The sequence below is a fragment of the Hibiscus syriacus genome, unplaced genomic scaffold, assembly GCF_006381635.1.
Source record: "Hibiscus syriacus cultivar Baekdansim isolate YM2019G1 unplaced genomic scaffold, ASM638163v2 tig00112857_pilon, whole genome shotgun sequence".
Classification (NCBI taxonomy): domain Eukaryota; kingdom Viridiplantae; phylum Streptophyta; class Magnoliopsida; order Malvales; family Malvaceae; genus Hibiscus; species Hibiscus syriacus.
Window position 1 is genome coordinate 63,968 of NW_024063412.1, and position 16,297 is coordinate 80,264.

Sequence of the window (16,297 nt, forward strand, 5' to 3'; positions counted from 1 at the left end):
ACGGGACACGTTAAATAGCTGGACAACATTACTCCTACAACCACCAGATCAGAAGCAACTTAATCAGTAGGTCATTTTGTTATGTAAATGGCAGTTGGCATGTAATTAAAGGGTTAAGTTGTGTATGCTTTGAATATTTTGGTAAACTTATATTACAATATGTATATTATCTTATTTTCTTAATATAAGTTCAAATATTTGGCTATTATTTGTTAAGAGTTGTGTTTTAAAAGTCAATGTAATATCTCTGACTCATATCCGGGTCGGGTATGGGTTGGGGTGTTACACCTATTGTCGGTGTCAATCATCACCATAACACAATTTTGTTTGCCACTGCCATAATCGCTGACTAGACGTCTCAATCTTTCGAGTTGGTGCTACAGAATTTTTTAGAAGCCATGATTAATAAATCACCTATTTCAGTTGTCACCGATGGGGATAGGGCAATGCAGAGGGCTATCAAATCTGTTATCCCTTATGTTAAGCACATATTATGTTCTTGGCATCTTTCTCGCAATGCACAAGCTAACATTGGTGACCCAAAATTTACAGCAGCATTCCCAAAATGCATGGACAACCGAGGAATTTGATATTCAATGGCGTTCGGTTGTTTCAGAATTCAATTTCGAAAAGTATCCATGGGTGATTGATAAGGGAAATAAACGGCACTAATGGGCACAAACATATCTAACCGGTCATTTCTTTGCCAATATTCGCTCAACACAAAGGTGCGAGTCTATGAATGCTTCACTAGCGATTGCACTAAAATACAAGAAGACATATTTAGATGTTGTTCGTGCAATTGAAGATGGAATTAGTAGAATGTGTATGAACGAGTTGAAAGCGAATTACTTAAGTTCCCATACGAAGCCCTTCCAGATCACAAAACTGGTCGACCTTGAAAGCCATGCTGCTGAGATTTTTACCCGCAAATCTTTTCGTGCGTTCCAAGATGAACTTCTACAGGAGACATTGTATCAGATTGAGGAAGAGATTCAGTCCTTATCAGATGAATGTCAACATTATATTTTGTCAAAGTACAAAGAAAAAAATAGGACATTTGAAATTAGTTTTGATTCTCGTACGGAAACCCTAATTTGCTATTACAAAAATTCGAGACCGTTGGACTTCCGTGTCGCCATCAACTTCACATTTTGAAGCACTTGGATTACACATATTTGCCCGGGAATTTGATTCAAAGTAGGTGAACTAAGGATGCGAAGGCTTTTGCACCCTGTTATGTTGACTTGAATGTGTCTCCAGAAGTAATGCAAATGGCAAGGTTCGCTGCTCTATGTTCAACGTCAAGTAGGTTATGCTGCATTGTATCAAAGACATACGCTTTATGGGTTTCGATGTTTCTGGGATCGATACTTTTTATAAATGGATCGACACTTTATGGGTTCACCCTTTTTGTGCATTCATTCTGGACAAAAAGTATCGACACAAAATTAAAAAGTGTCGATACATGTTGTAGACCTATTCTCTCATAAAACCAGTATATTTATACCGGTTACATTGAAAATTTACCTATTATATTATACTTATGGATTTCGATGTTTTTGGGATCTATACTTTTTATAAATGGATCGACACTTTATGGGTGCACCCTTTTTGGCATTCATTCTAGACCAAAAGTATTGACACAAAATTAAAAAGTGTCGATACATGTTGTAGGCCTATTCTTTCATAAAATCGGTATATTTATACCGGTTACATTGAAAAATTACCTATTACATTATACTTATGGGTTTCGATGTTTCTGGGATCGATATTTTTTTATAAATGGATCGACACTTTATAGTTGCACCCTTTTTGTGCATTTATTCTGGACAAAAAGTATCAGTATCGACACAAAATAAAAAAGTGTCAATACATGTTGTAGACCTATTTTCTCATAAAACCGGTATATTTATACCGGTTAGATTGAAAAATTACCTATTACATTATACTTATGGGTTTCGATGTTTCTGAGATCGATACTTTTTATATATGGATCGACTCATATGCTTACTTATTTTTTGGAAACTTTACGTTTGGGAACCATACTGGACAAAATGTCTATTTTTACCAATACATTGTAAATTTACCTTTTACTTTAAAGTTATTGAATTTTGTAGTTATTGTACATACCCTCAATATGAAATGACCATTCAGTCCCGCACATGATGATAATTATGATGATATTTGGAATAATACAGACAACAATCTCCATATATCGTAAGTATCAACATGAATCTTAATGTGTATAAGAAACATGTACAACAACCTATTGCTAACTTTTATCATCTCATACATAATTACATTCACATACAAAATTATAAATCGTATACAAAATTATAAATCGTATACAAAATTAACCCTACATTTACATCATTGCATCATTTTGTTATTCTTGTGTCTCATGGCAGCTTTTGTTATCTCCTGTCTTCGTTGATTTTGATTGTGGCTTACGAGATCATTTAATATTCGCGATCGATCCCACTCTTCAACAACCTATATTCAAATTGTCAGAACGTTAAATATTATAAACCACAGCATTCAATCTACAACTTTTAACAATTTAACCACAAACGAATTTTTAATTCCACTTACAAAATCACCAGTTGCCCCTGTAGAACCGATCGATTCCATCCACATCATTACATACATACCGCAATTATATCTGTTACAAAATTTGAAAACCACACATGTCAATTATGAAACCTGCATAAATTAAGCTTTCTATTTATGATAATATATCATACCCATTCAATTGCTTATTCTTTTTATGCTCCACAAATTTGAAAATTTTCAAGGAGAACTTTCCTAGAGATCCACAGTATTCTACCCAAATGCGTTTTTTATTATAAATATCTAATATTTTAATCTACATTAAAAAATAAAAAGTTATGATCTAAACAAATTATGCATTATAATTTACATAATGTCCTTTCATACATACATACCAATCTCTTAGCATCCTTCAGTCTCTGTTTAGCTGCTTCAGATGTAAACAAACTATCATATATTGTTGCAACACGATCTACCATATCCAACACCAACATATACCAGTGTGAATTAAGATAGTTTATTGTGATCATGATCTGCAATAAATTTCACACCCAATTTGACAAAATTCAACATTATATATCCGAAAACATCATTTGCAATTGGTATGGTGTCTTACATTCTCACAGTCGGTGAATTTCACATAGTTATCCAATATGGGACCCCAAAAGGTAACAATACTCTCAACACTTTCTTTGTTTTTGGCATCCAACGCCTGTTGCTGCAATTACACAACAATCATTATTAATTTACCGTCTATAACACTACTTTTCAACATTTATTAATTTAACTCACCGCTAAGTGGTATGGAAGGTAGCCAATCCTCCGGAGTGACTTTTTCGAATCGTAGCATACTGTCCAGGCGAGCAAATCAATAACCTAACAAAATTAATTACACAATCAGAACATATTCAATAGATTTTAACATTTTGTGCTTTCTACTTACCACACCGCTAACCCATTCCATATGCTTCAACGTTGCAACGTCGTATACACTATCGAATTAATTTCCCATTGAGATTACAGAATAGCTGTATGAATCATTAGGATTAATATCTTGTCATGAAATATTTAAATATCACTCACAAAGCAATATATTTCACTTACCCCGATTCTAACCCACTATTCCATAAATAATCACAAATTGCAGCTTCGATGTCATCAATTCCGCTTGGAATATTCGCTTTTTCAACCTACAATTTTGCATACAAATTTTTGTCACAAACATCATGGTAAAGATCAAATTAAGTTTTCTTTTATTCAACTTACCTTCTACTTCTTCTTCTGGGGTGCATGACATTCCGAATCCAAATCTGCATCTATAACACTCTCCGGTGTATAGATCACATCGACATCCTTCCTTCTCATTTCCCCCATCTTTCCTTCTTCCTCCTCCCTCTTTTCTTATTCATATTTTTTCAGTTCATCGTATTTTTGCTCTATATAGCTCTTCATCTTTTTTATTTCACCCTTTAATTTTTCCCCTTCATCCAAGTATTGATCAACCACCTCCTTCACCCCCGTAAATTCACTCCTCAATTCCACAACCTGTTTCACCACTCCATCAATTTTTTCACCCGTCACCATCTTAAGATTACCCCTTAACACCTCAACTTCTTTCACCACTTCACCCCTCAACACCTCTACTTCTTTCACCACTCCATCTATTTTTACGTCCACTATTTTTCCTTCCACTTCCCCCTTATGCCTCTCAAGTGTCTCTTCAACTCTCTCAAGTTTCTCTTCGACTCTTAATTGTCTTTGCATGATATCAAATTGGATTTTTTTGATATCAGCCAATTCAGACATCAAAATGTCGAAGTTACTCTATTTTCCCTCACCGTCATCCCCCAATACAACCATCTCTTCTTTCTTCTCCTTTGCCTCCTTGCCAATAACCTTCAAAATTAAATTACAATATTAAGACATTGATTATATTCATAATATTATTTAATTACATTTATTACCCTTTATTACTTCCTCGATCTATCCAACTTCAACTTCGCCGTCACTCTAACCACCTCTTTCTTCCCCATGCACAAATGTGTACCACCCCGCTTCTTTCATAAGCCGACACTACCTCACAGCCCGACCAAAAATCAAACAGTGCAACCTGCATTTATAATAAAATTTATAATTTTATATAATAACTATACTATCATTTTATATAGAAACACAAAAAAGTTCTTCAACGCATTTACCTCTAAGATTGCTATGCACCCTTTGTGGTATCTCTGGCTGCCCTTTTTAAAGGTGATTATTGATTCAATCAATCTCGAATGACATATTCAGCCCAATTGAATTCACCCTTCAAGCCTTCATCGCAAATGAGCTTCATATAGTCCTTGTTCGTTTGACGTATCACCCGTTGGACAAAGAAAGATCCCGACAAGGTACAATATAACTCTGGCCTTCAACTCATCCCACCGTAAGATCCACTTTTGATTTCCTCTTCAAGTTCAGCATATGTCACCTTTTGCTTCAAACCATATTTGGAGGCAAGTTCTTTCCAGTTCTTACTCTTAGAGACTTCTACAACACTTTTGCCTTCATTTTCTACCCCCAATACGGCTGCAGCACATGGGATCCCGAGAGGAAATGAAAAATCAACATACTTAGCAATATATTGTTTGACATCAAATTGAGCCATCAAGGATCGACACAATTCCCTCCGAATAGGTCGATCCCTTACTCCTACCAACGATCCAAACCCCATTTCTCCCAGCATATTCAACTGACCCTTCTCCTTAAGGTGTTTAATTAATGAATTCACCCTTTTAATGCTGCACCTTGTCGACACTTCCTATATTTTTTAACAATATATAATTTTATAGTTCTTATATATTTTGTATCAACATATTTACAAGTTTAATGAATACATTCTTCTAATGTGTTTTCCTCCATTCTTTGTATTCTTCACTATCCATCTTTGACTGTGCGATGTAAGGTTCCTTATCAGCATCACTCATCGAATTCCATTTCTCCAACACATCATTTCTCACCTAATATTAAGCATAAATGTTTCTTAATCAATACATTATCGCTAAATAATACTCAATGTCAATTTCAATTTACATACCGAGCCGATGTGTTCGCCACCTTCCTTCATCCTTTAGCGTTAATATTAGATAACTACACTTTATATATCAGTTTACGCAAATCAAATCAAATACTTGTTACATACACTTTATTCAATATACAAATATAGATAACTACTCTTGTTGTAAAACGATTTTCTTCAAAAGAATTTGAATGGCCACTACAAAATGTGTCGGCACATTTATACAACCTATAATATCATTTTCTACCTATAATATTTAATAAAAGTTTCGACATTTATATTTTACCTTGAATATCACTTTCTACCTGTAATCGGTCTCAAATGCTTCTTTACTCCAAAACCTCAAACAACACATAAAAATCCTATTTCCGATTACTGTAATAATAAAAAACTAGGGTTTCGACAACATACTTTTCGATTCGACTGCAGCAACAAACAAACAAACTTCGCTTTAGAAACGCTTTCTGAAATGCAGCAACAATTACGCTTCGATTTAAAAATCTCGTACGTTTATCTATTTTCAGAGGATATTTAGCTATGACCTTTATATTTTCATTAGATATTATTTATATTTAATCGATACAACTACTAAAATGTCGATACTTTTATGTCAGGTGTCGATACTTTCGATAGGATAATTACCTATTTCTTTAAAAGTATCGATAATTTATTACACATACTTATTAAAGTATCGACACTTTTAATATATCTGGTAGCACTTTACCAGTTTTATCATTTCGATACCGGTTTTGTCATATTTTTACCTGTTATATCGTTGTGGATCGATATTTTTTTTAAAGTATCGACACTTTATAGGCGCTAAAATTGATTCTCTTTTAAATTCACAGTGTCGATACTTATTTTAAAATATCGATACTTTCAATATATCCGGTAGCGCTTTACCGGTTTTATCATTTCAATACCGGTTTTGTCATATTTTTACCTATTATATATTGTGGATCGATACATTTTTATAAAGTATCGTCACTTTATAAGCACTAAAACTGTTTCTTTTTGAATTCACAAAGTGTCGATACTTATTTTAAAGTATCAACAATATAAGTATCGACACTTTCAATATATATGGTAGCGCTTTACCGGTATTGTCTTTTCGTGACCGGTTTTGTCATATTTTTACCTGTTATATTGATATAAATCGATACATTTTTAATTTGGATCAACACAAATCGACAAGTTAAGTTTGTCGGTTGCTAATTTTTTTAATATTTATTCATGATTTAGACCTACTATATTATTATTACTCAACATTTTCGATAACACTAAATTAAATTTATTAAATATGTTTTAATATATTTAGTAACGTCGTATATTAACAATATATTAACAGGCATTTCGTGAGACAATCCGATAGTAAAACATTCTATAATCTGAAAGACCGAGTGCGAGGGCCAAGGGAAGAAGAGCAAGCCTCCTCACTTTTCCCACCAACCACACTCCCTCGCTCTCTCTTCTCGACGGATTCCTCAAAGCTCTTCCCCATTTCCATTCTAAATCTCTTTCTCATTTTGTCTCCGTAGATCTCCTCTTTCGTCAAACCAAATCAGCAATGCAAACTGCGGCTTTTTCTCTGTCCTCTCCTTGTTCGATTCCTCTCTGAAACCGAGTAAATTCGCTTCTACTGCTGGAATTGATCCTATTCACGTTTCCTGTTCCTCCTCCGTTCCCAAACGCCACGATCATTTTGCTTCAAGCCATGGCGTTTCCCCTAGTTCTTTGCCTAATCGATCCTGGCCTCTCTCTTCCTCCTCATCCTTGCCGCTCAGGCCTTGGAACCTTGTTCCTTCCGGTTCAGGACCGGATCGCTTCGAAGTTAGAGCCACAGCGGCGGAGAGTGCCGGTGAAGGCGAGAAGTCAGGTAGCTTGGTGAAGACATTGGAGCTTGGATTGTTGTTTGGATTGTGGTACCTCTTTAACATCTACTTCAACATCTACAACAAACAGGTTTCACTCTCTTTCATTGTTCTTATTAAAAATCTTCGGTTTCCTATTTCTTGTTTTAAGATATAATGTTTCGTTCAACTTTCTTTGTTATTTTAACTGAATTCCGCTTAGAAACCAGCTTAATGGAAAATATTTCAGCGATATTCTTATATATAAAACTGTAAAAGGACATTAATGTGCATCGAAGCTTCAGAATCAAAGGAAAAAAGTTGCAAATGGTTGCAAGGAGCAAATAATATTTTGAAGAATTAACGTAAAAAGAAGAAGGGGGTAAACTGTTTTGGTGAAAATATATGTAACTTCAATATATCTTAATGATGTGGGAAACTAGTGGTGCATGCTGGTTATTTGTTCATTCTTAAGAATTACAGTGTGATTTTCAAACAACAATATTCGATAAACAAGACGGAACTATTACTGAATTCTGTTTCTTTGTTAACAGGTTCTTAAGGTCTACCATTATCCTGTAACTGTCACTGTCATTCAGTTTGCTGTTGGGACTGTACTTGTTGCCCTGATGTGGACTTTTAACTTGTATAAGAGGCCGAAAATCACCGGTGCACAGGTATTCAGGGAAAAAAAACATTTTGGCGCAAAAAGTGAATCTATTGGGATTGTTGATTCCTTTCTGGTTTGATACTAATTTTTGAATTGTTCATTCACAGCTAGCAGTAATTCTGCCACTTGCTGTGGTGCATACCTTGGGCAACCTCTTTACGAATACGAGTCTAGGAAAGTGGCCGTTTCTTTCACTCATACGATTAAATCTATGGAGTCATTCTTCTCAGTTGTGCTGTCTGCAATGTTTTTAGGAGAGGTGATTTCTTGTTTAGTTATTTTTATTATTATTTTTTCACATTTTCATAATTATAGTTTATCTATAAATTCCTTTTCGAGTTTCCTCTTTTTTTTTCCTGTAATATCTCTTGAAGTTATTCACGGTGATGTTTTCTCTGCAAGAGCGATTATTGTGCCTGTTTGAAACTCCTTTTGTGTGAAAACTGATGCAATTTCTTTCATTTTTTGGGACTAATAATTCAATTTCATGTTGATTCTAACTTGACTTTGAGTATGATATTTTGCTGTTACAGCTGCCAACTCCTTGGGTAGTTGGTTCTCTTGTACCTATTGTAGGAGGAGTTGTACTTGCATCTGTTACAGAGGCCTCATTCAATTGGTAAGAATTTTACATGCTAGCATGTACCATCTTTATGAAACTTCAGAAAGTTTTCTTTTTCTCGAGTTCCATTTCTGATTTTGGTGCAGATATCTTGATAGCAAATACTTGAATTGGTTACTTTATATCATTGTAATATAACCTTTTTTTCCTTTTTATCTATAAAGGGCTGGATTTTGGAGTGCAATGGCTTCCAATTTAACAAATCAGTCCCGTAACGTTCTTAGCAAAAAAGTTATGGTTAAGAAAGAGGTAATTTTACTTTTTGATCTCCGTTATCGGACACTAAGGTGATAACATTTATTGGAGTGTAAATTCTGTCTCCCTGATTGATTCACTGCAGAGTGGTCTCTCCCTATTGAAAATCTAATTTTGGAGTTGACTTTCGTATGGCACATAACAAGCAGTTAGTATGATTCTATGGACAACATTACCCTCTTCTCAATAATAACAATTATGACCTTTTTCTTGCTAGCCCCTGTGGCTATCTTCATGGAGGGAATAAAATTTACCCCTGCCTACTTGCAATCTGCTGTGAGTATTCTTGATAAGCTAAGTTGCTATAGGTGCCCTAATTTCACTTTTGAAAATTTTCTCTCCGTTTCCTTGTAATGTGCTGCACTTTTATCTTGTCTAACAGGGCTTGAATGTTAAAGAAGTTGCTGTAAGATTTTGCTTGCTGCTCTTTCCTTCCACGCCTATCAGCAGGTGAGAATTTCGGCCGTTGATGGTTTTTCATAATCCTTAAGAATCAAATACATGGATTCGAAGTCACTTCATAGTGATGCAAATATGAAGAATGAACTAAAAATGGGACAAGGCATGAAAGTTATTAGGTCAACTTTGGGAGGTTTCTTGTTGAATATAATGAAGTAAATTCAATTTGAAAAAAAAATTCATGGATTGAAATATCATGTGATATATAATTATATATATGAAATTTCAAAAAGTTTGTATATGTTTTGATAACTTATTTAAATGGACATCTTTATTGAATGTTCTAACAAAAATTCACTGTTTGATACATTAAAATTTTATGCCTAAATGTTACTTTGATTAACTTTTTGCATATTATTAATCTTGAAATTGAACTCTATTGATCTATGTGATTCAGTAATTAAATTTCCGTTTAATCAAATTTATTGCCGAACCATATTGAATGGTTAAGAGATATTGAGAAAATGACGGATCTAAGGAAGTGCAGTTGTTATGTTGAATGTCTGAATTTTTTTGATAGGAAGTTGAGGCCTCATTAAAAAAAAAACCCTCATGATTAACGGAACTCCAATCGGTGTTCCTTAATCAGCAGAAGGAGGAAAAGAGTACCTCAAAATTCATTAATAAGAAAAGATTACATAAAGTTTAAAACAAACAATCCCCTTACAATTACAACCCAAAACAAACCAAACAACACCCAATGAACATTTTTTAATCTTGCCCATGCTAGTGCTCATGCCACCCACGTGAAGGTGGCTGATTCCCATACCATGTTGTTGCGCCCCAATGCACACCGCCCAGCAGCTCTGCATCCCACGTGCCGATTCCCCATCACCCATGGCCTGCTGCTCCACGAGCACACAAACCGGGGCTGTTGCCCATCCTCCACCGAGCAATCCCATTTCCTGCCCATACCTTGTTGCCAAATACACATCTACCAACAGCTCTAAATGACTAGACAGACATAAAGCCAAAATTTGGCCCGAAATACAACACAATACAACTATAAAGAAGCCAAAAATATCAGTTGACACAAACCATATAAGCCAAATTCAAACACTACAGCCATGAGCTTCCACATGAATATAGTTGAACAAAACAAACTTTGAAAAAACTCTATCCGCCAAACAACCACTAATTACTCGACTTGACATTGGAGACCATCCGAACCTCCAACTCCAAACTCAAAAATCATAGTCTAGTCCTCTTTTATAAATATAATGAAACGTTTAAATAATTTAAATTATCTAAGACGTTTCATTGTGTTCTAGAACTTTTCATAATGTTCTTGATCCTTCCATTGTGTTCTAGAACCATTAGTTATATTCTATAACACTCTATTCGTCTCTAAATTTCTAGTGAAGTCTGAAAATATAAATACAGAGGACTAAAAATATCTCTTTTATAGGATTAAAAATATAATTTAAAGTTTAAATAATTTAAAAGTTAAAAAAATGTTGGCTAGAGCAGAGGCGTTGGAGCTTGAGGTAGGGGGCTGGGGCGCTAGGGGGGAGTGCTGGCCTGTTGGGGCTGGGTTTGGGGCTAGAACTATTGAGCCTGAATAAAATATCTGATTATCCGATTTTTTCTTAAATATTCGATCTGAATTATCTAAAAATTAAAGAACATATAAAATATCTAAATTTTAGGATCAAGTCAACAGATCAGGTTGATTGGATTAGATTTTTTTGTACACCCCTAAATATAACGTCCTGACGATGGGTGATAAAGATTCAAAATCCTATTCTTAGTGTATTAGTCAAACATTTTCTTGGTTTTAAAACTAATAAGTAAAAAGGTTTGGTCTGAGCCCGTTTCTTGCTATGGTATTTGATTAAAGAAAACTAAAAGATTTCTATTTAACTAGATATACCTGAATGATAATCTCACTCCTCATCTTTCTTCGTTGTCATTATTTTCAACGGAATAGATCTTACTTTCCTTCTATAGATTCCTTTGATAGGCTGCAGTGGAAGGTGTCCCGTGGTCAGCAACATGGATTCCCTGACAAGTAGCACTTGGTGTCTAGAAATATTAATCATTCGTTTTTTTCTATGAAGTTTAATGTTGTGTAGTTTTTCTCTTGAATCTTACATTTATTTATAAAAAAATGATTAACTGCATACTATAACTGAAATACTGTAACAGTCAAAATTAAAATAATTATTTGTTTTTATCTAATCGATGACATCAGATCTAGGCTTAAGTCATCGAAGATTTGGCTCATAATAATAATAACCATCAGATCTTGGCTCTGTTTGGGAATAGAATTTATACTGCTAATTGTTAGATTTCACCAAACGGAAAAAAATCAAAGGCTGGCATCAATTCAGTAGCAGTAGGAAAAGAGGCCATTAGGCCTATTAACAATCACAACATATTATAACTGAAAGATGTTATATGATAAATAAAGTAATCAAATTTTAAATTTAAGATTTATCTAAAGATTAGGTAGTAATCATATATATTATAGATCTTGATATTACTTAAGAATAATTTCTTAAGACTGCTTGAGATCTGATTTGAAGAATTTAGCCCTTACCGAGAATATGACATCTGATAGGAAAGTATGAAGACTTAAGACCAAGGTAACCGAGTAGTGCGGGTCACATCCATAGGGTGTACCATCTCTGTCTTCTTTTAATGCATTCGTAGAAATTTCCACGACTTCTACTTTTTATACGTTTATGTCATTGGAATTTATGAAAGCTTAGAACTAGGGTAGCGGAGAAGTGTTGCATTAGGTTAGGTTTTAACCCATTTGACCTTATTCCTTTTCGCTGCTTGCTATCGTTGACTTCTGTGTATCATTCTCTTCATGTTTCCTCTTTTTAATTTTAAATCGGGTCTTTCGTTTCTATCTATATGCAGAGCTTTTTACAAGGGATTTATTTGCAGGGATTACTACCCATTACAGATGCGCGTATGTTGACTGCATATAAAGACTGTACAACTATGTATTTATTTATTTATACATGCATGTCATTTTATCTTTATTTTTTATTTTCTGACTGTCGGAGGTTTTCCACAGAAGCTGCTCTCAACCTGGTGTTGAGGGCAGCCTATTACCATACCTCCCCTTATCTTATTGTATATGGGAATAGGTTTTGTTGTTGTTGTTGATATTACTTAAGAATGTAGAATTATAAGACGATCAAAATATTAAAAATTAATATAACATAATCTTATTTTAAAATGAAACATTGTGGACATGTTAGATTTGAGTAACCAAAAACACCTATATTATTCTTTAGTATATCTTTATTATTATAAAATATATTTAATATAATTATGTTTATCCAGTTCAAGATGAATACTTTTAATTTAGTTATAGACTTTGGATTACTTTAACAATAATTTAAAAAATATATCTTAAAAATGCTTTATTTTAATATTTTAAGTTTTAAAGTTTTAATTTTCAGTTATCTTAAAATTTAAATTAATTAAGCAAAAAAGTAACCTTTGCCCAGATAATAGATTTAATTTATCACGTTCTCCCCTATCGTATTTTCGCATCAATTTAACCCTCAAAGTTGTTCAATTACATAATTCTATAATTTACCTCTAACTTTAAACCCTAAACTATAACTATGTTATCTCTAAACCCTAAATATTAACTTGGAATTTATAATTTAGGGATTTAAATTAGGGAAATAATATAGAATGATGTAATTAAACAACTTTGAGAGTTAAATTGTTGTAAAAATACGATAAAGATAAAAATGATAAATTTAATCTACTAGAAGGGCGAAGATGATAAAAAAAACTTCTATTAAAACAAAATTTTAATTAATATAAATAGGTGATTTAATAAGTAATTTACCCTTTCTGAGTATAGGAGTCATGGTCTAGATAGGCCTAAGCCTAGATAAACTCTTGATCCATTGAGGAGGTGAAACGCTGTATAAAGTAGCATTGATTATTTGTTAAAGGTATCCATCCATCCAAACAATTATAAAGCATTCTCTAAATTTTATAAATCTTTCTTTCAAATATTCAATACCATCATCTTTAAAAGGTTTAGACTGACTCAACCACTAAAAAAAAATGTCTAAGTGTTGTACACCGATAAAAATCTGAGCTCCAAACATCACATGCTTGGAGTTGGAGCTATGAATCTGAGCTCCAACACACCGATACAAATTCCGTATAAATTTACTTTACAACATCCATTATATCGCCGGCTAAGAAGCAAAAAATCCAAAATTATTTTGAAGTTAAAATAAAAATAAAACTAAATGGAAAACGTGGTATCTCAAATATTATAAAATGAACATTATTAATCATAAAATGTTTTTTAAAACAAATATATAGAAGCAGCTGAATCGTACACAAACCATTGGGTGAAAAACGAACAGTTGAAGCGTGTACAAACCACTGGTGTTAACAGTGACTCCGTTTGTTTCAAAAATGGGTCCGATTAAGTCTTCAAAGGTTGCGCTAGTGTAATAACACTTTTTAATTTGTCCCAAATATACATTAATTGACGAAATATTAAAATAAGCCAAATCATAAGTGTAACAAAATAGAAAACACGATAAAATTTAGTTATTAAATTTATAACTTACCCTTCCAAAAAAATTAGATTTGTCTTAAAACATTTAGGATCGATCTATAATCTCTTCCCTGAGTTGATGAAAGAGTTTGTATAGACTCATTTTTTTGGTGGGGAGAATTTGAATCGGCTCATTATTGGTGGAATTAATAAGTTCTATTTTTCCTTTGTTTCGGGTTTAGGGTTGATTTAATAATGAATTATTATCCTTTAATAATCGAGTTTAGATTATTTCTGATAATCTTAGTTGATATTTATATTTTAAAGTTTAAACCATATTAAAATTAAAATTTATTACTTTGATTAATTCATGTTATTAAATTTTTATTGGGTCAAATATAATATTCAATCCTTAAGATTTTATGAATACTGAAATAACATTGAGATATAATGACACTTTTTGTTGAAATAAAATCTGAATTTGATGTTTGACAAATTTTCCTCCTTCCGTTAATAATAAGTTTATAAATAGAAAAACAAATGTGAACTTTTTTCTATGAAACTAATTTAATTAATTTTTCATGAGAAAATATTTGATATATTAACAGTATACTGAATTTCATGTCTCATCGGTTAATCACAATATATCATATTACTAATTAAAAAACATATTAAATAAATATTCATGAATTTGCTTTAGATTTCTGTATTTTATTAGTAAAGTAGAAACAAGATGGTTGAATTGCCTCGCATGAACTGAAGTTTATATGCATTTATTTGTTTTATAAACAATTTGACCATAGCTCTAGAGTGTTATGAATATAGGTGGTCTTAGTATTGTTGTGTCGTGGTTTTAATGAGTGCAGATAGTATTTGATGGCAGGTTAGTTGTGATTGTATTGCACCATTGGCAAAGCTGTTAGCAGTTGAGTAGAAGGGTTAAAATTTGTTTTAGTTAACAGTTGTTGATAGCATCTGTTTCTTGTATATAGTGTGATCCGTTTTAAAGATATTAATAGAGAGTATGACCTCTCTTTCTTTATTTGTATGGCTTCTTCTGGTATATCGTGACATTCAATCTAAGAAATAGTATTAGAATTGAGGGTGGGGTGAGATCATCTCCACCAAGTCCAGCTCCTGGTCAGCAGTGGGTATTTGATGAAGCAGAAAGTCATTGGTGCAGCTGTCTTGAAGCATTTTCTCATCGAAAGAGAATTCATATTGTGGCACCAAACGGTCAGTGGTTTGGGTTGTGCGCACCTCCTCAGTGGTGGACTCCAAGTTTAAGCCTCTGGAACGACATTTCCTCTTTGAAAATTGCCTTCTTTTGGCTGCATTCCAGTGGTTTTTGATGGAGTTTTCTGTTCTTCCTGGGAACCTCTTGGCAATTTCCGCCCATTTGTTTCCTATTTCCATATGGGCCTGTATTCGCACCTTGTACTCCTCCTCACTCCATGTGTCCTTTAGCAGCAATCAACAATATGTACATCAATACATGCATGCACAAGGTCATAATTAATATTGTTAAACCTTGATGTGTGGCCTTAGATGATTGTGCCATCTCTCTCTGGATTGCTTCCCTATTCGTCCCGGCAAAATCTAAGCAATATGAGACCATTTTCTCACTCCATACTGTTCAACCAACTGAATCAACACCCTGTTCATGCATGCCATAAGATTTCATGGATCAGCAACAAAAAGGAGAAATACAAAAATCCATATATATAACCTGTCTTCTTCCATTGTCCATTGTCCCTTCACTCCAGTTGACTTCCTAAGACCTTTCCAATAAGCCAATACCCTCTTCTTCTTGTTGTAGTAACCAGTTTCATACCCCATCACAAAATCAAAGGGCATAATAACATCTTTGGTCGAGTTCCTCTGTTGAAAGAGGTTCACACCCCCAAGTTGTCCATAACCTGTGCATGTCCCACAGCAGCCAATGGCTTACTCTCGTAAAAATCGACATTGTTTGCGGAGCAACCGCAGGGGAATGCATCGTATAGAAAAACAGGGTTCGAAGACGACGAGCCGTTGACGTGATCATGATCGAGGTGGTCAAAGTCTTGCAGATAATAATCCTTGTAGGATGAAGATGGGCCTTCAAAGGGTTTTAGACAGTTGTCGGACAACAACATCGGCTGCTGGCCTTGAGGGCACATGTTTTCCCTATGCTTTGGATCAAACTCCATCCGGTACCTTAAGTCTTTACGTATCCGCCGTGATGTATCGATCTAGTGCAGCTATCATCTTCAGTATTGAGAGTTTCTTCGGTTTTACTTGCAGATGGTACAATGTGTAATTAGGGGCATATATGTAACGCTTGATTTTTTTA

At 33.9% G+C, this 16,297-nt stretch overlaps 2 pseudogenes; one reads left to right on the forward strand and one right to left on the reverse strand.

The window, feature by feature from the left end:
- Positions 1–7,009: 7,009 nt before the first annotated feature.
- LOC120184082 lies at positions 7,010–9,377 on the forward strand (annotated as a pseudogene).
- Positions 9,378–15,054: 5,677 nt separating this feature from the next.
- On the reverse strand, positions 15,055–16,154 carry LOC120184142 (annotated as a pseudogene).
- Positions 16,155–16,297: the final 143 nt, after the last annotated feature.